Source organism: Serinus canaria, chromosome 1A, assembly GCF_022539315.1.
Source record: "Serinus canaria isolate serCan28SL12 chromosome 1A, serCan2020, whole genome shotgun sequence".
NCBI lineage: Eukaryota > Metazoa > Chordata > Aves > Passeriformes > Fringillidae > Serinus > Serinus canaria.
This window is the reverse complement of record NC_066314.1, coordinates 42,513,760-42,539,458: the sequence shown is the minus strand read 5'-3', so window position 1 is coordinate 42,539,458 and position 25,699 is coordinate 42,513,760. Positions and strand designations below refer to the sequence as shown.

General features: G+C 37.7%; 1 long non-coding RNA gene across 1 annotated transcript; it reads left to right on the top strand.

Annotated features, from left to right (window-relative positions):
- Positions 1-804: 804 nt before the first annotated feature.
- LOC127061114 (uncharacterized) lies at positions 805-25,699 on the top strand. Its single transcript, XR_007780586.1, has 5 exons — positions 805-970; positions 21,811-21,886; positions 23,795-23,874; positions 24,513-24,552; positions 24,969-25,699. It is a non-coding gene; the product is annotated as an uncharacterized LOC127061114 (long non-coding RNA).

The following is a 25,699-nucleotide window of genomic DNA, read 5'->3' as shown; positions in this document are numbered from 1 at the left end:
CCAGTCAAAAAAAGGGCTATGTGTCTAAGTTGAGGAGTGTGAGAAAAGACCTTGTTCATCTTTTGTGAAAATGGGAGTCTCATAAATATCACAAATGCCTTGCCTTTCCATTTGTCAAGAAGGGAAGAAATAAGGCTCCTCTAAACCTGGGAGAAAGATGGATTTTATAAAGTGGAGTTGTATTTTTATTTCATTTAATTTCATTATCAAGGAAATAGACTGCATTTTGTTATGTCTCTTTCCCAAGATAAGATGAAGGAAAATTTAAAGAACAGATGGAAATTTGTTTTGAAAGGATATAATTAAGGATCAGGAAAAAACTAATCTGGATTTAAATAGCTTAAAGATGTTGTTGAATGTATTAATATAAGACAACATAAAACTGCCATGCAAGTCAGAGGGTTTTTGAAAGAAGCTCAAGAACTCCAATCTGTGAGCAGTCATAGTGAAATTTGGTGTATTAGGGGGATAATCCATATAAATTAGTGCCAAAATTATTTAAAGAATTTTTGCTGCAAGGTTTGACCCTGGGAAATTCATCATTCAAGTCTTTCTGGTTTAGCTTCTTCTGCATTATCTCTGAGGTCTTGATTCAATGAAACTAGAATAGAAAACCCCATGACTTAAAAAAAATCCTTTTATATCTATATATCTACATATCTGTATATCTGTCTCTGTGCATTATGCATATTTATAATATATACGCATATGTTAAATATGTATATTTTATGTATGTATATATTAAATATGTATAAAGGTAAGTGTGTGCTTAAGTAGTTTCCTGAGCAGAACTGGCTTGTTGAGTTGTGGGACATAAGGATGGTCTTGTTTCAGGGCTTTCCAAGATCATTAGCATACTCTGAAAATTAGTACAAGGCTGATATTTCCAGCTGCCTGTGAGATCCTGTTGTGTGAGACACGTCCTGAAGAAGGGGTCAGTGTGCCATCATGGGCACAGCCCATCCTATAGGTAAGGATTTAGCACCACTCTGCTGAAAGTTTTCAGTGAAACCCTGGTGAATTTGACACTGAATTTTTGGTAGATTTGTTTTCTTCTAAGGGGTGGATGTATGGATAGATGAGGGCAAAGAGCTTGATTCCTTTTACTTTTGCCATGGTGAGGTGTTTGAGGAATAAAGGTGTAAAATTTAAGGGTAGTTTGTAATGGATGTTTCTAGGGGCTGCTTGGGGGCGTTTTTGTGTTTGTTTTTTTACTAGTTTTTCGGGGTTTTTTTTACCTAATTACATTTTTAAATGTCAACTAAATAAGAAAAAAACCCTCTCACACCTTCTCCCTTGCCTTAATGAAATGTTAATTTAATAATTCTAAGCATATGGCAGTTTTAAATTATGGCTCTGACATAATAGTGCCATGCAATAAACTGTCATGTAAACTGTGATTAAGCACCATTAGAATACGAACACCCACCTATTGTGTTAGAAAACCACGTTTCCAGCTGGTGTCAGCCAGGCAATCTCTCAAAAGCTTGGAACTAGCCAGAGCCAGCCCTCTCCCCCACACTCAAACACGACACAGGCAGGGTTTGGATGAGTGAGAGCAGCAGACAATCCCCTCCACCGCTGCCCTTGGTGACTCACAGAGCGCAGAGGATCCTGGTGGAGGATCCTCCTGGTGGAGGATCTCTGCCCTGTGTCCTGGAGCTGGGCTGTGGGGTGATGCTGCTGTTCCTGCTGGTTTGCCTCTGGCAATGGGCCTCACCCACTGCTTCCCACAGGGAGCGTTCCCTGCGGGCTGCAGGTCCCAACAATCAGCAGTACTGTTTGCTTATGGAATTCCTCCCTGCACATCTCGCTGTACTCTTTGCTCAGCCAAGCCATCACCACCCTTGCTTGGCTGAGAATCACATCAGGGAACTGAACTCTCCAAAATGAGGCTCTGAGAGAATAACAAAATGAAATTTTTCATTCCTTACCCCAAAATCATACATTGATTTCCTCCCCTCACCCTCTTCAATATGTGATTCTCACTTGTACTGCGTTCCCTGCCACCCTGATTCTGGTCAGTCCTGGTTAAAGAAGGTCCCACATTCCCTAAGACACATTCTGTTATTCCCTTACCTTCCTTAACTCACTCGTCCCTTCAGCTGGGCATGAACAGTTCCCTGTTCAGCTGGGCTGTGCAGCTGCTTGATCCCTCCCGCTATTTTGTGACATGGCTTCTCAAATAACTTAATCAACAAGACTGAGAGGCTGGAAAACTCAGGAGGGTGGTGGTGGGAACCTAACCCTCAGGATGGGAACCTCTCAAACCAGCTTTGCCAGCAGAGCTATTGCAGTATGGAACTACACCCCTAGGCACTAGATGCAGTATGCCAAATTTCAATTAAAGACAGAACCTCAATTTTCGAGTAAAACAGAGCATAATTACAACAAAAAACTTTTCTTTCTTTCCTTTTATTTTTTTTTTAATAATACCTAAATGGCTTGTGCTAACAAAGCTACTGTGTCTTAGACTATACCTTAAAATGCTACTAAAACATCAGTCATGAGCTTGTTGAAACTGGAAATATGGCATAGTATTTTAGTTCTTTCTTTGCTTTTTAGAGGGTCATTTGGTATTGGTTTGTTAACTGCAGACAACTGTTGAGCCTGCTAATCAGAAACAAGCAACCTGTGCCCAGAGGTACATTTTGAATTTACAGAGATGGGACTTCAGGGAAGTCTGGGCTAGCATATTTCCCACAGGTACAGCAGTATCTTAACAGGTATGGCACTATCTTAACATGGCAGTATCTAGATTTCCCCTCATTCTAAACAAGTTTAATTTAAATATATTGTAGAAAAGTTTACTGATCATTTTTTATGGCTGACAGCAGGCAAAACTGGAAGGCCTGCAATGACTTGACGATTATGCTCAATAATTTTTTTCCAGTCTCATTTTAGATTAAATAACAAAACAAAATAGTTTCTTAATTCTAACATTAGAGGCTGGTCTATCTTACCAGATTTCTTTTGAATATGCCAGTGGTTGCTTAATGAAACCTGAATTACTGATTGTGAAACACAGAGAGATAAAATAAAATCTGAAGTTAATAGCACACACCCTCTTACAGTCAAGCAGGAACTAAAGTCTGATTGTATTAATAAATGACAAGATCCTTTTATGAATGAGAGGAATAATTAATTGAAATAATCTTAATTTTTTTAGTATATTTTTAATTAAGTATATGACTTCCCATTTCATTAAGTGAAAATGTTGTCATGCCCTTGTGTTTGTATACATATGCACAGATTCAGATAGGTGGTGCATATGTAAACCTTCTTTACAGAAATCAGCAGTTCCCAGGGGTGGAGAACACAATCATCTGTGCTTGAATGGTCAGTTTGTCACTGCTGGAGGGGATGCCACCAGCCCTCCTCTTGTAAAGGAGCACTTTGTCATTTTGAGGAGGCATGGGAGGGGTATACCAGGGCACAGGTCCTTTTGGGATGGGCTGTTGTTACAGGGAACAAAGTCTCCTTGCAGCCCCTGTGCAGTTTGTTAAAAATTTGAATTAACCCTGAAAATAGTTTGCCACACCCTTAAATGACAGATTCATCTCTGGCAGTCCAGGAGTCCAGTCTGGGCTGTCCATCATCTCTGTCATGCATGTTCAGGATGCTCAGCCTAAGAGTCTCTTGTTTTGCTGTTCCCTGACCTGCTAGTTTTGGCCCAAGTGCATTTCACAATCCCAGCTTGCTGTGTAAAAGGTTCCACATCAGGCCAGCTTTTGGGGCTGCTTCTACATTGAATTTGACCCATTGTGCTTTTAACAGTAGCTACTACAGAGAGATTTTGATCTTAACTTGAGCTTCTAGACAAACTGTTTTTATTACACCTGGTAAATCAAGCCTTTTCATAGGTAAGATCTGAAAAGCTCCCACATGTATTTCCTAGTTTCATGCCCAAACTTTGCTGAAGGTAACTCAAGAAGAGTTAGCCATGACTACTCAGTGAGCACCAGGACGAGGTCCAGCTTCCATGGACACCAGACACCCCTCTGGCAGACCTCTGCCTCTCAGGGTGTGGCACCTTGGCCCCTGCCCCTTCTTCTGGTCTCCAACAGCTTCTCTGAGCATTGGTTTGGTCTCTGCAAACTGAAACCCATGTCCACATCTCCTTTTCCCTGTTTGAAGCTAAGTCCAGCTCCAAGAGGAAATTTACTTTCTCCCAATACTTTGACAGTCTAATCGTCTCCAAATCAATAGAAAATAAAAAGTACTGAGTCCTCTCTTGTCACAGCTACACAGGGTCTGAAAGAATAACCTTAGGAGAGTTGCAAACTAGAAAAAAAATTATTTCACTGCTTCATTGTAATTTTTGTATCTTCTCCTTTTGTACATTGTTCAATTCCCTGCATTGTCTATGAGACAGCATTTGTTGACAGCAAGCCTCACCTGCTTACCTGAAAATCCTCAGGGCCATGATCACTTCTAAGCTCAGCCTCCCTGACTGTTTAGGCCTCTCCAGTTTTGAACTTACATGGAAATATCAGCATATTTTAATTCTATTTACTGCTATTAACTCTTATCAGCAGTAAAAATACTGAATTCATTCAACATGCAGAGTTGCCATAATTTTTCACTTCAGCTTTATCTAATCAGACCTTGAAATCGCTACAATTTCAAAAAAGGAGATGCCTATGTTTAGATCATTGGTAAAATTTTCAATTTCTTCTTTTTTCTTTTTTTTTTTAATGAAATTTGTCTTTCTGAAGAAAGCCAGGATAGGGATTAAATCTGCTTAAATCTTGCCTGAACTTGAGTCCAGGCACTTAGGATCCAAGTAATTCTCAGCCTGTGAACCACATGTGCCTCTTTACCAGGACTGCCTAGCCCTGGAGCTCTTTATATTCACTAGACAACTCCCTGACTGGTTTGGGATTTCTCCTGGCATGTATCCTGGTTTGTACCTATGATCTAGAGAGAAGGAACAGACACTTTTATACACTATTGTCTAAATTTCCCCTTCTAAAATTCAGTAAAGTGATGCCTAAAATAGATAGATACTGGGAAATGAAAGGAAGAATAAAGTAAAAGAAGGTCAAATCTACTTCTGATTTAGGAGTTTTCAAATTAGTTGGACCAGATCAATTTCATATAAGATAACTGAAGCACTGTCTGAAGAAACCACAAAGCTACTGTCCTTGAAAAATATTGGTGAATGATAAGGTGCTGAAAGATTAGTAAGGACAAACATACCATATAACTTTTAAAAGGAGTCAAGAAATTAAAGCCTAATCAGCTTGATTTAATTTCTCAGGCAAGATCCTGGAACAATCAGTCAAACAAATATTTGAAGTGAGTTGTTTTAAATGCATGCTCCAGAGCCAGCCAGGGACTCAGTCTTGAAAAAAACAATGTAAGGAAGGTGCAAACCTATCTGTGTGTGCATATCTGGGGATCAGTTAAGTAGGGAAATATTCAAGGGCATAAGAGGAAATTAGTATTCCATAGAAAACCTTAGAAATCAGATTTAATTATAATAATTGCTTTTATTACTTCAGAAATAATAATTTTTTCTTTGCAGCTCAGAGAACACTGGAGAAAGTCAGGGAACAGGGAGAAGGACCAGACTAAGCATGTGAACATTTTTTGCCAAGTCAAGAATAATCATTTGTCTGTGTACAGGACTGGTAAAAAATAGGAAAGGATGGGTGCAATTTGCAATAGGAAATGCTAGTTAGATGTTAGAAAACCATATATGCAAAGTTTATGCCATAATGGAAGTGAAGACCAAGGAGACTCTGGATATGCCACCAGTAGAAATTCTGTATGTCAGACTATGTATAGCTGACTCTTTGTACTAACAGAGGAGTGCAGCAGATCCCTCTTGGGAACCTGCTGTCCTGTGATCTCATTATTGTATGGAAATAGCAGAAACACAGGAGTTCACCCTGAAAAGAGAGATGTTTGCAAGTAGTTCCTAAGCTGCTGAAACAAGGCAACAGTCTTCATCACAAAAGCTGAACCCACTGGGCTCCCTCTGACATTACTTTTCTGTTAGTCTCAAATACACTGGTGTTAACAAAAAGCAACTTTTGTCCCAAGCTGAAGAGGTTTTCTGTAGGATGCTCCAAGAGAGCAGGAATAGCAGAAGAGCCAAGACTTCACCCAGGTCACAGTAGGTGCTCAGCAGAGGTGGACTGTTTGCTACAGTAAATAAGAGTCTTAGATTACAGCTAAACTAGTGGTGAATCATTTGGGGGAAAGTGTATGTGGTTTATGCAGAGCACAGGTTACTGAGCTGGTGTCTGTGTGAATGAGCACTGTAAGCTGAGATAGGTGACCTGAGCTCCTGAGGAAACTCTCTAGAATCTATCAACACCACTAAGGCCAGAATCCAATGTAAAGAAAGAGAGAAAATGTCAAGAACAGCAATTAAAAGAAGCTTCTTTAAGTAAAATGCATCTGTTTTTTCATCACAGCAGTTTATGGAAATCCATCATCAAATGACCAACAGGGAGAATATCTGAAATTAAATGCTTCAGGGAAGAAAAACTTTTTTTTTTTTTGTCAAAAGAAAACATTGAAAATTCTTTATTTTTTTTTCCCTGAAAGACATAGAGGACCATGGAGCTCTTCTGTTGTTCTATGTATACCATGGTTGTTGTTTTTATTTACCATGGTAAATGCAGGACAGCAGTTGATCAGCACTACTGCACACTTGTTTGCATTAATCTCATGATAAGCAGGAAAAAGAATTGATTTGCTTATTGTCTTTTGCTCAGACAAAGTACAACAGATAAGTACTACTATTGCCAGTGGGAACACTACTCAGGTGCATAAACATGCAATAACATCCCTGCCCTGTCTCTAGCACAGACAAATAATTCTGGTCACTATGGTTTGCTCGACAGTTGCTGAATTTCTGCTGATGTGTTTGGCATTTGGTTGTAATTACCTATTCATCTGAATTAAAAGATTGATCACTGCAGTCAAGGACTGATACAAAACAACATGAAAGGGATACATTAATACTGAAATTTGATGTAAGCGTCGTTCCAGAGGGAAAAGAACATATGCAACAGGAAAATTGAGAAGACATCTGTCACGGCAGTCAAGCCTCTATCAAGCTTGATAATGATTATGAATCCATTACCATTGATATATTGCATAAAGCTGTGGGAATGGGAAGCTTTTCACATGACAGAGAGAGTAATCAACATCCAACAGAAGTAGTCCCATCACACACACACCTGCTGTGTGCCTCACATCAGAATGTGTCATTTGGAAATCTAAATGTTATTGGCATGGCAGAAGGAGACAGACAAATAATGAGATTCGCATGTGAGCTATTTTATTCCTCTGCTAATGAGTTTTTCTAGTAACTAAACAAGCATTTGGTAACTTGCATATATTCCTCAGAATGTGTTGACAATACATAATTTAATCAATACATTTCAAATGCAGCTGAGTAATATTTCCAAACTATTCCTTATGAGGAAAGTCCAACTGCTTGTAATGGAGACACATATTTCTTTCCTATATATTTATGGTTATATATGTTTTTCTGGGCATTTATACTACTATTAAAAAAAAACCAAACCAAAAATTAAAAATCCCCTTGAATTATGTGGGCGTGAAAAAATGGATGCAAAACTCTTATTTAAAATTAAGCAGAAAATACTTTTATGTCAATCTCTCTTTTTTTTTTTTTCAGAGTTGGGTTGAATTCAATTGTGTGTAAGAATAGGAGCCTTTGTTTTGAAGACAAGAAAATACTAGAAGGTTCTGTCTAAAAAAAAACCCATGCAGCTCAGAATCTGCTGAAATCAGATAGAACATGAATCTCCTCTGGTGGGTTTACGTACATGAACTGCAGTTCATGTTTTTAAAACAATTTCAAAATTTCCCAAAATATGCTCACCCAGCATGAGAATTTACATACACACATTTGGACATGCACATACACAGGATGTTTCATACATATACATAAACAAAGCATACACACATGAATATCTTATAAAATATATATTACATGTTTCAGCAAGTACTTAGGCTTTTTTTTTTTCCTACTAAGTGTTTTGAATTATCATGGAAGTCACAAAATTATGTTAGGTGTTAACCTTTTGGTTACAGGCATTTTTAACACTTGAATAAGCAAATTGCTACTTTTCCCATTTGATTTATTTCCATCACTTTAAAAAAAAAGAGGCATCTCGATATAAACTAAAATCAAAATAAAACTTGAAGCTTTTTAAATTATGAAAGATATATTGAGATGACAACATAAAATATGCTTTTTGGTTGTATCTTTTACACAGAAAGATTCTGGTAAAACAGGCCATCAGAGATGAAATTCTATGTTGCAGGGACAAAAGTCTTAAGAACTTTTACCACTAAAGTGGTGAGATGGCAAAACAATACCAAAAATAGCAAACCAAAAGTAGTTTAAACTTTTCTCTCAGACACAGCTTCAGTCTAGTCTCTGAGTGAAAAAAATACGTAAACATCACTTTTGTTTCAAATCACCATGGTCTAGCCAGGATGAATCAAAGGAAAATCCATATAATTGTCACTGTTCTACAAAAAGAGACAGACGTTATGTGGCACAGAAAAGGAATCCTAATTTGGTAAATACAAGAAAATTTGGGTGGCTTTTCTTTTATTTCAATCTTTTTTTTTTTAGCATAATCCAAGAAATACTGAGGCTTAGCATAGGATTTGTCCCACTGGACGTGCTCTGGAACTGGTTACTGGACTGCATCCTCTGGGGGAAGGTACACATGGTCATAGCAGTCCTTAGGGCAGCTCAGCACTGCCATGGCTGGGAAAACACCAGATCTGCAGAAAACCCTTGTAGAAATATTCAGAAAAGAAATTTGCCAGCATAGGCCTCATGCAAGATGAGAAGAGTGATTCAGACCAGCAGCTGTTGGGAAAGATCGTCGGTTCTGGGGCTGATAAGTGGGACAAGAGTTTTTCTTATTTTTCTGCTCAATTCCTTTTTGATACAGTAGAGTCATGTTGAGTATTGGTTCTGGCTTAAATATTTCCTGAATCCTGCCTGAGAGTAAGGTATACAAGCAGCTAGCTGTTGTTAAGAAAGATCAGTAAATATGAGCAGGTGTAGAAGCAGGAGGAGTAAAAACTGGAAAGAAATGAGGGCAGTGGGAGAAAATTAAGGAATGAAAAACTGAAGGGTTGGTTTTTTTTCCTGAAAAAGATGTTTGGCCAGGAAAATTTTCTTCCTATGATAATGAGTTCATGAAAACCAAACACCCCTTTAAAAATGGTGCTTTGCAAAGTATCAACTGTCTGTGAAAAAAAAAAAAAAGTATTTCTGAAATGTCTGTAACCTATTATAGAAATCTGTAGTTTCAGATCTTGGTTTGTAACTTGAGATCCAAATCCTGGAAAAAAAGACTCTTTAGAGACTCATTTTAAATTAGAAGAAACAACAGCAATTTGGGAGGCTACACCACAGAACCAGGGGGGAATGAAAGCTTTGGAGATAAGAAAATTCTATGATGGTCTTTATTGCCTAAACCACAAACTTACAGAAACATTCAGTAGCAAGAATGTGCAGAAGATATTAAGAGAAAATCTGAGAAGCACAAATGAGCCTGAGGTGGCCAGAAGCAGAATGTGCTTTGGGTGGAAGATACCCCAGCATATACTCCATGGACAGAGCTGCTGCATCTGCAAGAAGCCAGTGCAAATGGCCTCAGGCAAGGTTGGTCACCCCTTAAAGGAAGCAGAGGAAGCACACATGCATTTTTTTCACCTTGATGCAGGTTTCTGCAGCACACTCTGCAGAAACACCTAGCTCCATTTAAGAGGTATTATTGGACTTTTCCTCAGCAGTCACTGGCATTTATTTGTGGGAACTGCTTGAAGGAGATTGAGAGGATGGAATACTGGCTGGAATAAGAATGGAAAACTTACAACATACAGAACATAGAAGTCTTTTGGAAAGGGTAGATCTATAGGTAGATGGGCTGGTAATAGGCTGGCACATGATGCTCCAGATCAGCTATTGTACATAAAATCCATTGCCTACTAACATGGGATACGGAGAGCTCTTTGCTATGCCTTGCTCACAGAGACATTAATTTTCCTCTAGTCCCAAGGAAGATTTTCTGTGTGTTCTGCTATAAAGCCTACATGACCACCCCAAAAAGTCACCCAGTCCACTCTAGCCCGTTCAGTGTGATGTCTCCAGGCTGGCATGCCCGGCCAGGAGCAGCAGGACTGTGGCTGTGCTCCCTGTGCCTGTGCTACCAAAGCCTGCCGAGGGCAGGGCTGTGCCTTGGCAATGCTCCCAGTCCCGTGGTGCCTCTTCACAGCACAGCACTGGCCCGAGCCAATGGACAAGCTCTGAGACAGCTTACAGCTCCCTAAAATCCCCTCCAGACTCTGCACATCCCTGCAGAAGCACACATTTGTAGGCAAGCCTTAGTGGCAGGGGCTGCTGTTGGTGAGCCAAATTTTGAGAGCAGCACTAAGTCTCTTAAATCCTATCTGCTCCCTGGGGGTTCTAGCACAAAGTGCTTTCAAGTTGGCTGTGCGAAATAAGCAGCAGTAAAAATCCTTGGCTGCATTTTCCTTTTTGTTGTTATTTTAGTCAGGTTGAGGTGGGATGGGTTTCACAACTTGCTTCAGCCAGAAAATACTTCCTTAGTTTTTGGATTTTTTTAAATTGGTAAATATGCTTAGATGAAATGGAATTAAAATGTTAAATTTAGATGCCAAAAAAATACTTAGTTTTGAAATTCAGTTCACTAAAAATGTATATCCCTAAAGGACAGCATTTTTCTCACTAACAAATATGTATTTTAATTTTTGTGTTGAATGAAATTTGATGAAAGAAAGGTCTAGTAAATGAGCTTTGAATGTACTCTTCCATCATTGAAATAACTGCTATTAAATAAAAATTGATGGGTTTATGTTTACACATTCATTCATGTAGTGTAAAATTTGCTATGTAAAATTGTCACAGGGCAGTCCATCTAAAAGATTATTCCTCCCATTCTGTTTTTCTGCCAGCATCCCTGAAAACAATATACTTTTCATACCAATGTTTATGGAAATTTAATTTGATGAAAGTAAAACTGCAAGTTCTTTTCTCTGGGCTAATTTAATTTGGAGGTTTTGCTGCCTTTGTTGCTGTGAAGTACTGTAAACAGCTTGAGTAATCTTGAGGAAATGAATGTGTCTATGCAACAATAAGGTTCTAATTAGGTTGAGTAACTATGAGAGTATCTGGACGTTACAAATTTGTCTTTTCAATTTACATCCAATTTATTTCATCATTTTATTCATGGCCAGATTTTTTTTGACATTTACATTGGTGATGTCAAACCACAAACCACAAACTTAATCCAAATTCTTTGTAGTGAAATTTCTTCCATTTATTTCCACAGGATTTAATTTCATCCTAGTGAGTTATATGAAAGTACATCAAAAAATAAATGCGCATTTTCTTTGAAATGGACGGAAAAGATGGCATCTTTTCTTTTGTGAATTCATTGCACTTTATAACAAAGTAAGCCAAATTGGTATAACTTTGACCATTTCCAAATGAATCTCGTATTTGCTGGCACACAATTTTTGCAGGAACATAACTGAGTTTGCAGTGAGCTTTACCAGTGCTTCCAAGAATGCTAGGAATATAAAGACTACAGAGGAGCTTTTGGTCGTGGTGTTATCCTTTCATCTGATTAAAGTACTATGAAACAGACTTAGAGCTTTGTTTCTTCGTCTTCTCTTCAGATCAGGCATGCAGTAATTATGAAGTATTTTCCTTGAGAGGTTCAATTATTGACATGCATTATTTGCAGTCATTGGTCTTTTTACTTAAAAATAATATTGACTAAAAATTTAAAAAAATAATGAGGCCTACAGATGATATTATGAAGTATGGCCAAACACTGATGTTCATCTTCTCACAAAGGGGAACGTACATGTGTGCATTCACTGAGTTTGATAATTATACTCATGACACAGTTACCAACAGAACATGCTGCACCTCATTGCTGAATTCTTCTATTACTTTTAATGATGGCTCATTTAATAAAGAAGCAAGCTCTTAGAAGTTCATAAATATCAGATACAACTTGTCCACTCAATCCTTGAAATGATTCAACAGATCAAGTGTTTATGCAGGCTGCTTTCTTACAAAACAGTTAAGTAGCATGTATAAGCAGCAGATACTCATTTTCAGTGCTTTTCTCATTGGGCCATGCAATGTGAGATGGGGGATTTTCTCGAGAAAGAAAATGAGTGTGTGGCCTGCTATTTGAAAACAGTAAAATAATCCCTTGCAGAAAAGCACAACGGGTTTCAATTTAAAAGAAGAAAGGGCTTTCCTATGTACTTTGGCCTCCCTTATTAAGCTTACTAGAAAATGATAAACTTTGGAATTCTAAAGATGAATATAAAACAGTGCAGCATGGACACTGATGCCCCCAGCCTGTTGCCAAAAAAGGTCTGATTTCTACAGACCATTGTTGATTTCATCCTTTCAAAAAATGTGCTAAGATTCTTAAGTTGCATGGAAATTAATGCTGACCATATTTATACGGTTAGTCAAAAATTATACAAGGAAAGAGAAAGACTGTGACTATTCCCATTATCAAGTTCTATTCTATTCAAAGGCAGAAATGTATCTCAGATAATGTATGCTGATATGGACTTCAATTCAAGGCAGATCTAAGGTAATCTACACATAATTTGGGTTTAAAATCTGATTTGGCTTGAAATACAGCATGAAGCAGTCTTCATATTCTTCCTACTCTAGCTGAAAATCTCTTCTTGAAGGACTATCAATGTCTTTGATGCTATTGCCCTGAATTCAGAGATTGGCACTTTGCTAAAGCTGCAGAAATTCTGCTTTCTGAAACTCTGCCCAGTGGCTTTCCTTCAGCTGGTCTGCATTTTCCTCCTGCTTTTCTATCCCGTGGAAACTGGGGACTCATCAGAAAGACAAGTTTGGTTTTTTTTCTTATAAAAGTATATGAATTTCATCACTCCTATTGTTTTGCCCATTTCCCTGCCCTTTTTAGCATACAGTTGTCAAGAGGGCAGGTTTGAGGAGTGAGGAGCTGACTAGTGCTCCCAGGCACCCCAAAGTGCCTCTGCCATCTGTGACCAGATCTCAGGCAGCAGCCACAGCAACAGGTGGCTCAGGATAGCTGTTCTCTCATTCTTGCAGGGTTAAACTTGTTTGTCACCAGTTTCACTTTGGACTTGGAAAATAAATTACTTTGCTAGTTTGAGGCAATGTAGACCTTGTGAACTCTTAATCAAGCTCACTATTCTATCTCTGACATTAACCATCCCTGATGAAATAGGACAGGATAAGCTCCCCTGCAATTTGATGGCTCTGCCTTGAGCCTTCCTGAGCCCTAATGTTTCCCCTGGCACAATAAAAGTACCTTGTGGGAAAAAAACAGTAACCCTAAACAGATAATCTTCTAGACAGAACTAAGAATAGAGCAAATTTATATTTCTTTTTAAGAGTGTTCCCATCTCCTGACACTTTCAGCGAAGGTTTCCTGGGCCTACTATGATTTATCTGCTTGGAAACCCCAAAAAAATCTCTCTCTTCCCAGAACGGTCTCCCGTTGAACTGTGTTGAAATTTTTGCACCCACAAAACTTTTTGGTGAGGAATTTGACTGAATGGCTCTCTGTTGCCTAAAGAACCACACTGATTTGTTTGCTTTGAACCTGGTTTCTTTCAAATCCATCTGACCATCAGTTTTTCTTGATTGGGAAGTCAGCCTGCCTCCATCCTCTCAGTGCCACATGAGCTTTTCTCGACTCTTTCCCTTCTCCTCTAAGCCAGCTGTGAAAGGTGCTTAGCTGTTCCCTGTGTGGCAGCAGCCCTCGATCTCCCTTTCAAGTCCTTGTTTCTTCCTTGAACAGGGTCATGTCCTTCTAGTGCTGCCCAGCAAGATAAACTCTTTCAGTTGTTCCTTTTAAACAAACTCCCTCATCTTGGCATGGTTGTGTCTTTGCAGCTAAGTGTGGCTGTCTGGGATCTGTAGAGAAGCCCACTGAGATGGTGACTTGCAAACCTCATGCCTGTGGTGACAGAGCAGCACTTTTAAAAGGAGATTTTTGAACATGACCCTGGATATAATTTGGTAGCAAGCTTCATACTACTTCTTCTTGAGCACTCAATCAGCAACCAGAGAGAACCTAAACATTGCAACTCTGCTTCCTGCTGCCCTGTGACATTTGCCCAGTTAGGGTTGGGGTAATTGAAGTAATCCAACAAAGTTGTCTTTTCTGCCCTTGCTGCCTCCTTGACCTGATCTGTCTGTGCACATTGCAGTCAGTGCTGGGCTGTCAGTGATATAGACCCAGCTCTGCCTTCTCCCTGCTGAGGCCCTGGGTTTGGATCCGTGCAGATTTCATGTTCCACACAGATGAACCCATACAGACTCCATCAAAGCACCCTGGGCTGTAATTTGATTTGACTTTAAGCTCTTCTTACTCTATAGCATTAAGCTGCCCCTGGCACAGCTCCTTCTAACTTTCATAACATATTGTCCTGTTGGTTGCACTCCTTCCCCAAGGTTTCTCCAACCAGTGCTTTCACTGGAAGCCACATGCCTTCTTTTCTGGATTCCTTCTACCATTTGTAGAATGCCATACTGCTGTTTTGGGTTCTTTCTTGGCATTGTATTAACATGACAATCTGTTTGTTTTCCATTTCCCATTTCATGAGTTTCTGAGTTGCCAATGGGCTGAGCAGGACAGGACTAGGCTAAAAGCCAATGTATTTTGGCAATCAGTGAATTCTGGTGTGAAAATATACCCTTCCAACACCTCAGCCTAAGCACACAAAACTGTACAGATAGCTAATCCAGGCTTTCTTCCACAAATCTCAGGGTTTGTGAAGCCTGGTAAACCAGGGAGTGAGCAAGGCACCCAATTCAATTTAAAATGGCTGACTGCACCATCACAATTAAGATATGCAATTTAGCATAAAATAAGGCAAACTAGCATGAAACAACTGATTTGAATTTGTAATGGGATCATAGGAGCTAATTCCCCTTAAGAAAAAAAATATGCTAGAAGAATAACTAAGCAAAAAAAAAAAAAAAAAAAAAAATTAAAGAGAAAGAAGTGAAATGCCTGCCAGGGAAAGCTGGGGTGATGAAAAGACTTCAGTGGAAGTTAAAAAAGAAGTATGAATAGTTCAATCCTATTAGTGACCAGGTTTTTTTTCTTCTTTATAAGAGACATGTACTGCCAATAGCTGACAATCCTCTGTTAGAGGACATCTTCACTTTCTGCCATAAATTCTGTTTATGAGGAACATACCATTCAAACAAAAGGATGGGGAAAGAAGTGTGTCCTTTTCCTTCTTTTGCCATAAACACAAGTGGATTTATTTTTTTGTTAGGGATACCAGACTGGGGACAAAAGATATTAGCAGGCAAGTAGGCCAAGTGCTGCCCTTAACAACTTCAGCAGAAAACAAACAAGTTGAAAACCTTTTGTCAAGAGAACCAAGTTAGAGAGATTCCAAAGTAAGGAAGTGCAAAGGTATCAGGTGCAATAGACTTCATATGAAATAGTAGCTCCCTTGGAGAATATTGTTTTGTCCAGGATTTAAGTGGAATACTGGTCAAAGTAAAGGCACTCATGGAAACATGCAAGTGAAATTGAATGCATCAGAGAAAAGAATATTTTCCCTTCTTCTTGGCAATCCAACTTCCCAGCAGTGCAGCTCTGAGTATTACCCAAACATGCTGATCAGGACCAACAGGTAAAATCCTGAAACTCATAATCAGTTTGTAATGAATCATATCTCAGATGAACTCAGAGAGTTCATCTGCCAGAATATGCATATGCACTTGGGTTTTTTGTTTTATTTTTTTTTGTTTTTGTGGTGGAATAGGAGGCCTCAGTTGGGGTTCCCAGTCTTCAAAGTGTCCTCCTTTCCAATGCATTGCTCTGTGATTGGTTTCTATACATAATTGTTCCAAGATGCTAAGGGTTGTAAAAGGGAGTTCTGGAAGCAGTAAGGGTTTGCTTAGCTCTGTCTCACAGTGGTTAATATGACCTTTAGTGCCGATTTCAGCATAATAAAATTAAGAAAAGGACAATATCTTGAAAAGTTAAGATTTTTGAAAATCTAAATTTACAATATGAGGGAATTCTGCCAGGCTTCCTGGATACTGTAAGTCAGTCTTTGAGAGCAAAAGAATCAAAAATTTTTTCATATTCACCTTAGATATGGATGATCTTGCCACAGCTCAGGTAGGTGGAATAGAGAACTTCAATGTCTCTTGATTTCATGCTATTTTTTTTTCTTTGTTGAAAATTTCTGCTTTATGCCTCTTTCTGTCTCTAGATTTGCCTTTTGGCAGGACAACAGTAACATGTCAAAATTTTCAGTGTTATTTTAAGGAAAAAGGTGTAACTTTATGGGGTTATGGCAGATTATTGCTGGGTTACCTTTTCTAGATTTAAAGAGATATGTTGTTACAGGCTAGCTAACCAAAACACAAAGACCAAATAAAATAAGGCAGAAGATGACACAGGAGTGAAGCTGTTGCCATCTGTTGATTTTAAACTCTGTCTGGCTGCTGTTCAGCTGACTGGATAAGAAATATCACATTTTGCCCTCATTCTGATGAATTTTTGAGGGCTTTGTACACCAGCCCTTCATCTGTCTATGATTAAAGCAATACATTCAATTCATTTTTTTTCCACAGAAATAAAGAAGCTACTGTTACACCAAGTAGACTGCCTTATCTGATAAAAACCTGAATTTTGAGTTTTCCCTAATCCTCAGCATATCAGATATTGACAGGCCATGAGTGGCCTAATGTTATTCTGTGATCCTCCCTGGGAACTGAAAACTTTAATTCTTTATTAACGTTTTGACTGATATAAGAATCACAGCCTAATTTCTGCTAAAATGTATGTGTTAGACTTCAGAAGCTACATGAGGACCAGCATATGCATAATGAATCTCTGAAGTGGACAAGAACTTTTATCTGAGCATTACTCCATGTTTAAAGTGAAATATAACCATGAAAAAGGAAAAAAACCCAAAAAAAACTCCAAAAAGCCAAACAAAACCCTCAAATTATTTGGCAGCTAGGAAAACCCTGACCCAGATATCATGAAGATGGAGATAGGTCAGGTGATTCAGACTTGCTGCTTTTAACCTCAGCCTCAACAGTCAGTGTTTTGTTCAGTGCAAATAGGTTCTCATCTGAGGGAAAAGGCATTTTGGCTTGAGCAGGCTGCAGTTATTAGTGTGGCAGCTGCAGAAAGCAGGTTTCTCAGCCTGAGAAAAAGGGCAGTTAGATATTTATTCCCAAGAGATATGTATTCTTCTATTCCCAATGCCAGCAGAAGGTGGGGTTTAGGGAAATGTGGTATCTCACACCTCCAACAGTCCAGTATGCCCTTCCAACTCCTCTTCCCCTTCTTTTATACCAGTCAGACATGGAGGCCTCAGCTTTCAGGACAGTTCTGATCCAAATCCTTCACAAATTTAAACTGCTTTTGCCCAAATTTAAACACAGCAGCTCAACAGCTTAGACAGACCATCATAAAAGGTTTTTTCTGTCATCCAAATAAGGCCTTTTTAAAGTAACAATATATCTTCACATCTGCTGACAGATAGCTCTGAGACCTTGGTCTCACAAACTGTGAGTTACATTTTGTTATGGAATGGCTTTGCGCAAACACTGTTATACAACTTCTACCAGGAAGTTACAGCCATTAAAGAGAGGAAAATATTTACATTTTGATAGTGCTGAAGATATAGGGAGGGAAGCAACAGAGAGGGCGTGCTGCATGTACAGTGTCACTCTGTTCCATGCAGCTGCCAGGAAATATTTCACTGGCTTCACTCAGGCCAGGATTTCATCTCAAGTTCATCTCTGACAAGAAGAGACGCTTAACTAAATAAATGTGTAACACTGGGGTTGTGTTTCTGTACAAGCCTCCTGAGAGTGGAGGAGGATTCAAAACAGATCTGAGAGTTTTGCAACCCTTCACCTCTGGAACTGCATTGCCTAAGAGAGAATGGATTCTTAATTTTCTTCATCTCTCTGAGAGCAGAGAGTGTCTGTGCTGTTTCTTTTCTTCTTTACAGTTATTGTTTCTGAGCTCTGGCTTTCCATCCTCCCCTCTGCCACAATCTTCACACAAATATAGAACTAGGGAAATGACAGGGCAATAGTTATTATACTTTTATATACCACACTTACTGCATTTAACTGTTTTTACAAATGGTAGGTATCTGATTTCACTGGATTCAATTTGTATGGAAGATGAAATGTACTCAGTCATTGGCTCTGAAGTAGTGCCTAAAACCAAGGCTACTCACAGAAGCTGAAATTAAACTAACAGTCTCCTTTTTCTAGATTTAATAGCATTGAAACATTAATGATTCCTTTGTTGTAAAAAAGGTAGGAATAATAAAATGAAATGAATAGGATATGAAATGTGGCCCTGAAATGTGAATTCATCCACAACATCCATCATCAGGTTGCTCTGGAAATGGTGATGTGAATTAGATGAAGGAGTCACTAGCAATATGACATGCAATTTAAATTAACCTTCTTCAAAAAGCTGAAATTAATTTAAGGAAAACAGACCCACAGAGCATCAGTGATTTGGAAGGCATTTTTAGTCACTGTTTACATTGAACAACATCATACTGATTCCAATCTATGTTTACTATTGTTTCATTTCTTACCAAAATTCAAAATCTACTTTCCTGGCAACCCAAAACTTGGAAGCTGTTAGTGCAATTGGAAGGGAAAAAATAAAGAGAAACAAAAAACAAAAAAACCCCTCAACCCTCTAAATATCTGGCTAATTCATTTTAATGAAAAAATTACAAGTGTCTAAAAATGCAAGCATTTTGTGAGAGAATATATCACCAACTATTGCTATACATTTTTCATAAAAGGTAACAGCTGCAGGATTCTTTTTCAACATGTTTCTGTAATAATAACTTTTAAATAAATGAAACCAATGTTTACTCAATATGTGCATTTCTGAAGAAAGAGAAGCTTGGAAAGGTTTTCATAAATACTCATCATACATAATGGGAAGTATTAAGAATCATTTCATGAAACTGTTTTACAAATCTATAGGCCAGTTTTGAGAAACAGCCTCTCACTCTTCTTTCTACACTTCTCTTACTGCTGACATGGGCAGAAAATGATGCTTCAAAAATAGATGAAGGTCTGGGTTTTTTCATAACTGCTCTGAAGATTTTGTGTGTTTGGGGGATAGAAGAAGATGATGAAGCTTTTAAATATTGCTTCACATTTCAGCTTCAACTTAGCCTCAACTTGAGGTTAGACATCAGCAGAAGCAGACATACCTTGAGTATCTGTTTGGGGCTGCAAGGCTCAGCACCAAGACAAAACATCCCATTCCCACTTATCTCAGAAAGCACAAAATACAAATAGGGGGCTATGTAGCTTTAGAATATATAACATCAGTTGGGAGCTCAGGGTGGAGGGGAAGAAATACATAGTTACTAAGAATATTGCAAGATTAAAAATCACAGCATCTGCAGATTTTACATGTAATTAGCAAAAAAAAAGCTAATATAGATATTGGCTAAGAAATACACTTTTGAAATCTTTTTTCCCATCAAATTACATTATCCTTAAACAGAATATGCTGAGAGTATTTTAAACCATACAAGGAAAAATAAGCTGAGATTTCATAAGATCCTAGATTTCATGGCATTGGTGCATGAGTATATTTCCCAGAATGATGTATTTATAGCAGGAGATGAAAACTACAATAATGCTGGTTATTTTAAAGTTATTTTAGGAGCCAAAGCAGTTTACAGCAGTGGAGGGAACAGGGAGACACTTTCACAGAGGAAAGAAAATGTCTGAGAACACAAACCATAAATTCAGATGCCAGCACTAGTCCCATTCATTATGGTCTTTTCACTGATGTACAAAAACATCTGCCAATTGCCTAAGACCATGAGTACAGTAACATGAAAGATAAATCAGCTCTCAAGAAAAATAGCAACACTAGGATTCCCTTCCTACCAACTCTCTTTCAAGTACCACTGCAAATTCAAAGCATTGAGGCAAAGTCTCCACTCAGAACCATTGTGAACCAACTGAAGTCATTAATCATGGAAGAGAACAATCAATCAATCAATTAATCAATGAGAGAATGGTTTGGTTAGAAGCATCCTTAGAGGTCATCTTGTTCCAAACCCTCTGTTGTGGGCAGGGCACCTCCCACCAGACCAGGCTGCTCAAAGCCCCACCCAACCTGGCCTTGAGCACTTTCAGGGATGGGCCATCCAAAGTTTCAAGACTATTGAGAAGCTGCTTTTTTTCTAGTGTGTGTAGAAAGACAGAGGTCTTAGTTATACATCTGTCTAAAAGAGATTAAAGACTTTCTACAAGTAAAAAGATATCATACATGTGATCAGATGACCTGTTAAAAAAATTTGAAATAATTTAACTCTGTTAAATAAAAGAATTGGCCTATTATACACAGAGTTAAACAGAGCAAGTAATGATAGTCCCTTGTCACAACACCAGTTTTTAAGTGAATGCTATTCTGTTAGAATTGCAATAGGAAAGGTATACACTTATAACTGTGAAGTTACTGGATCAGTTCTTCAAGAGGACTTGTTCTTTTTTTCCTGATATTTAAACATGAGATCCTGGTCTGTTTGAGCCAATAAAGGTTTGGCCAATTATTTCAACAAAGTCAGACATAAAGCCTTCTCTTACCTCCTTTAATCAAAGGAATGTGATTTTTTGGAAGAGATCAAAGTCCATATGAACAGTATTTACTGATGTTCAGTATTCTGATTGTTGTCACAATTGAAACTCATTAAAAGACAATGGTTTTAAAATTCATTTCACTGGCATGAGTGAAATGTAGTAGAGCTTCTCCATGTAGTAGAGCTTCTCCATGTAGTAGATCTTTTTCTTCTGAATATGTGCATATAGATTAACGATGGATATTAATCTAAATAAGGGACATATGGCTGTACAAGAAGATTCATTTGATGAATAATATTTATTTAAAGCTGCATGGCATGACCAGTTGAACACACACTTGGGGAAAAATTTGAGCTGTTTTTCTTTTTTTTTCCTTTTTTTTAGTCTCTAACCAGCTCACTGTGATCAAAAGAAATCCAAAATAGGGTTTACTCTAATTGCTTTAATTTTATTCTGATCATATAAAAAGTACAAATTATCCCATTGATGATACTCAGGAAAAATTCCCTCTGTTATTTTGACACTAGAGAGCTAAATTCAGCTAATGTCAACTGAAGGTACACGAGGACTTCAGCAGTGCTGCCTGCTACAGCTGTGGTTTTGATCCAGCAAGCTCACAGAAAAAGCCCCTGCCATCTACTTTTGTTATTAATCTGCTGAGTTGCTTTAACATTCACCTAAAGCATGAGAGACATCAGAGTAACCTTCTCAGAGGTTCACAGAAACACAGCACAGAATAATTCAACCTCAGAAGATAAATTACCCAGGTTTTGAAGGGCTTGGATGATTTCAATATGAATTTTTAATGATGTCTACTGACTCAACTTTATCTTTGACTCATTCAGTAAAATACCAGAAAGGTTTCAAAGGCATGTTGGAAAGAAAAACATGCCAAGTAGCCATATAACCAGGAAAATCATGCACCATTTCTTTGGATGTTAAATAAGACTTAGAAGTGCAAATCCCTGTCTTGGAGCACTAATTATAACCTTCCACGACAACAGAAAATAATATGGCTGCCAGGGCAAGACATTTTGCAGTGAAAAATCGAGGGAATTTAAACTCTTTGGAATGGTAACAGGACTTTCTTTTTGGTTTCCTAGGAAACAAAGTGGCCTAGACTCCTCCTGTGCCAAGAAGCAGCTGGGACATCAGGTCAAAGGCTTAATTAAATTTTATGTGAGTTACTCAGCAGTAAAAAACCAGTTAGCCTGCTCAGGAAAGATGATGCTTCTTACGTCAATCAAAAAAGCACTTGGGTGAAAAAAACTTCTACAATAAAAAGACAAACACAAAAATAATAAAAATAAAAAGCACTGAGATATAAGTGTGCCTTCTTTATAATTTAAGGAGCTAAGCATCATCAATATTTCAAACCCTGAACTCTTTGCTGCAGCTGATCTTTGCTGCCTGTTTCCTACCATCAGTAGAAATGACCTGTGAACAAGAAGAGGAGGCAGACCCACACATTCATCTGATGGGTGCCATGGTCATGAAGTTCAACAAAACAAGCCTTAGATGCATCATTAAAATTCCTCTTCATGCTGTCAGATGAAACAGAGTGTGTAACAGACTTCACAGTAAACTCTTTAAAATAAACAAAATTTTATCTTGAAACGTCTCAGGGGACCTAATTTTTGCAAAGTATATGGAAAGGAGCAAAGACAGCTGCTCAACAGACATCTCTCCTCATGGTTTGCAAGCTGGCTTCTGGATGCTGCTCTTCACCAAACACATTTTGAGCACTAAAAGCTACCCTTGAATGGCAGCTCCTCCATGCAGGCTGCCTTGCCTGCACCTCTAAAGCTATCAGCTTTATCATTTTTCTTTACTTGTGACATGGTTTGTACAGGCAGCAGAGCAGACCCCAAATCCCTCACAGTTTCACTGCTGAAATAGGGCTAAAGCCAATGGTTCTACCCCAAGTTTTGACACATAAATCAGATAAGGTTTTGGCATCACCTCCTAATTTTCTTGTTTATAAAGTGCCCTGTGACAGTAAAGCTTAAAGTTTGCATCAACAGCAGAGCAGGGTAACAGATATTGTAAAACCCATGTAAGTACACATGGATGCAATGCAGATACACCAGCTCTTTGCAGATCAGATTACTTTCCTTTCAAAGTTTCATTTAAGTGGTCACAGTTTTAGGGGGACTTCCATGTACATAAAATGCAAAACATTTGTGGATATATATATGGAAAAAAATAATACTCTGCTTACTTTTAAGGAAATAAGCAGAAAAATGTGGGGAAAACACCCAAAATCCTGGAGTTTGTCTCTTTCTTACTGACTGAACTTTTCAGTGAAGCCATAATATCTAATTTTGAGGGCATCATCTCTTGGCAAAGAAATAACTGTCATATCACCATTTCTGTAGCATGACTTCATTGGCAGACTGGAAAAGAGCAGCCAGATGGTTTGCAGAAAAAGAACCTTCTTTAATTAATGAATATTTTTAACAACTAACACCCCCAAAAGACACAAATAACATTTCTGATAAATAAATGTGCTGAAATATTACTAGTTCTATCTTTAGAAGACTTATCCCACAAATATGTCCTGCTATTTTAAGCAAAATTAATTATTTTGTATAAAGAATTTAGATGAATTTCATATCTGAGGAGTCATTAGAAAAGACCAAATGTAATATAAAATCTCTGCATTTCCAGTACCTGACCTACATATGGCTATTATGTCAGTTATTATTTGCTTTATTTTTCCCAGATTTCTCTTCTGTTTGTAGCACCCTACTCACCAGGGATTAATATTTTACTGGGGAATTCATTTGTACTTGAGACTGAATATTGAATTTAATTCCAAGCTGTGAATTTTAGATGTGGCAATAACATGTAACAAGAAGATTCTCTGACAGCACAGTTATTCTTTTATTAACTTTTCTAATATTTTCATTGCTAATTGAATCTGACTTACACTCTTTTTTTCAAACTCTAAGCCCAGGATTTTCAGGAAACTTTTGAAAATACTGAAGTTAATATTGTATGTAAATTTGTCTAAGGCAAGTACTTCTTTTAAATATATGTGTAAAATGTGTTCATTTTAATTTTGTTTATTCATCTTAATTGCAGATTTAAAGAAATGATAACAGAAAATGTAGGCCCACCACTGGAAGAGGAGAGAGTACAAACAACTTCTGGTCCAGGGAAGGGTGAGGTATTTAGTGTCACTCTCAGTCTTTGTAATTTCAGTAAACCATTTTAATAAGGCTTATCTGCGACCATCAATGCAAGTAACATAGTAAGAAAAATAGAGGGCTTGGTAATTGAATCAGAATCCCATGCTGAAGAATATGACCAACAGTGATAACTGTAATATAAACAAATAAACCAGTAACTATTGGGGAGCTCGTAGAAGAGAAATTTGTGGTTGCCAGAGAGTCAAACTGAGAACCATATGCAGGTTTAAATACAAATATTTTATGGAATGTTCTATTTCATTCCAAAACCCAAATAGAACCCTCATTCAAGCCAAAATTATGAAAGAAATATTTCTAGGACATTTATATTTTTCAGACAGAATATCCTGATGAAATTAACTTCCTAAGATTCCCAGAACAGAATTTCAACAAACTAGTATTATTTTTAAGAGCTCATATAGATGAAATTCAAAGGCAATGGAGAAAAACCAGTAAATACAATGAGTATAAATACCTTATAAAACACCATGTTGGCAGAAAATAAACTATTTTAAATAAAATCTCCAGGAATAAAAAAATAAGGTTCTTTGTTGTAAGGTTGCAGAACATATAAGGCTGTTTAAACCAACCAGTATGTTTTTTTTTTTCAGGAAAGTCGGCACAAGATTTTTCCTGTTTCTGCTCTTACAGGTAATTATACCTTCTAATATGTTCAGCATGCTTCTCTTCTTTCCATTCACCTGCCAAAAAGGCAAAATTCATATTGCCTGATTTTTTATGGAGGTATTGGTAGCAACCTTCCTTTTATTTTACTGTCTTAAACTGAAGCCTGTGGTTCTGCTAAATAAATGCTTTGCAGTACCAATATAATGATATTCCAACAGTTCAGTCAATTCCAATTTTGTTTGCACTGTTGGTTCAGCTTACATTAATGAGATGAAGACATTTGCTTTTTTATTATATTTTAATGAAATATATTTTTTTTCCTTTAATGTGGCTTAAAATGGTTAATATTTACAGAACATTTGCAGAAGTTAGAGCAAAATTGCTTCTGTTTGTGGTCACTGATAACTTTGCTACGATAAACTGTGCCAATTTTTTTACAGGTCACATCATGACTGTAAGAGAAGAGCTGTGATTGTTTGTGTACTTATGTTTTTAAAGGTTTGAGAATTGAATCCTGACTCTATGCTTCCATTAGTTAAATGGTTTGCTTTCTACAATGATATTGCTTCACTACCTGGGACAATATTAAAATAGTCCTGGAAATAGACATTACAATTTGCACCCAGTAAGGAAGGGCACAGAAATTACATGCAGAAATTGATTGAATTCTGAGGTTTCAGCATAAAAGGAAATTGATGCAAAATTATCTCTCAGTTCCAAACCACAGTGGTATTATCTCTACAATAAATTATCATGCCCTTTAACCTCTCACCTTTGTTCTGCACACTTTCTGCACCCTTTCTTCAGTGAATGCTTTTAAAAGTCTGAAGCAGTTTCAAATGGAAGTTATTGTAGTATCTTCTAGGGTCCAAGTCAAGAAATAGTTTTGATGCAAGAGCAAATCTAAACATCAGTTGGTAGAGGTTTTTGTTTTTTCCTTCTGGGATATTTTTGTGATTCAATACCATGTTCAGCAGTTGTACAGAGTATTTTCTTGGGATTTCTGCAATATTCCTGTTTTTCAGTGTGCAAAAAATCAGATACTATCTAGAATAATGTTATTTAGAAACACCTTTCTGTATGTATGCCATCAATAATGGTTACACTTCAGGAAAACTTAATGCATCAGTGAATTCAAGGAGGTTACCTGTACATAGTTTATGTTTTCCTT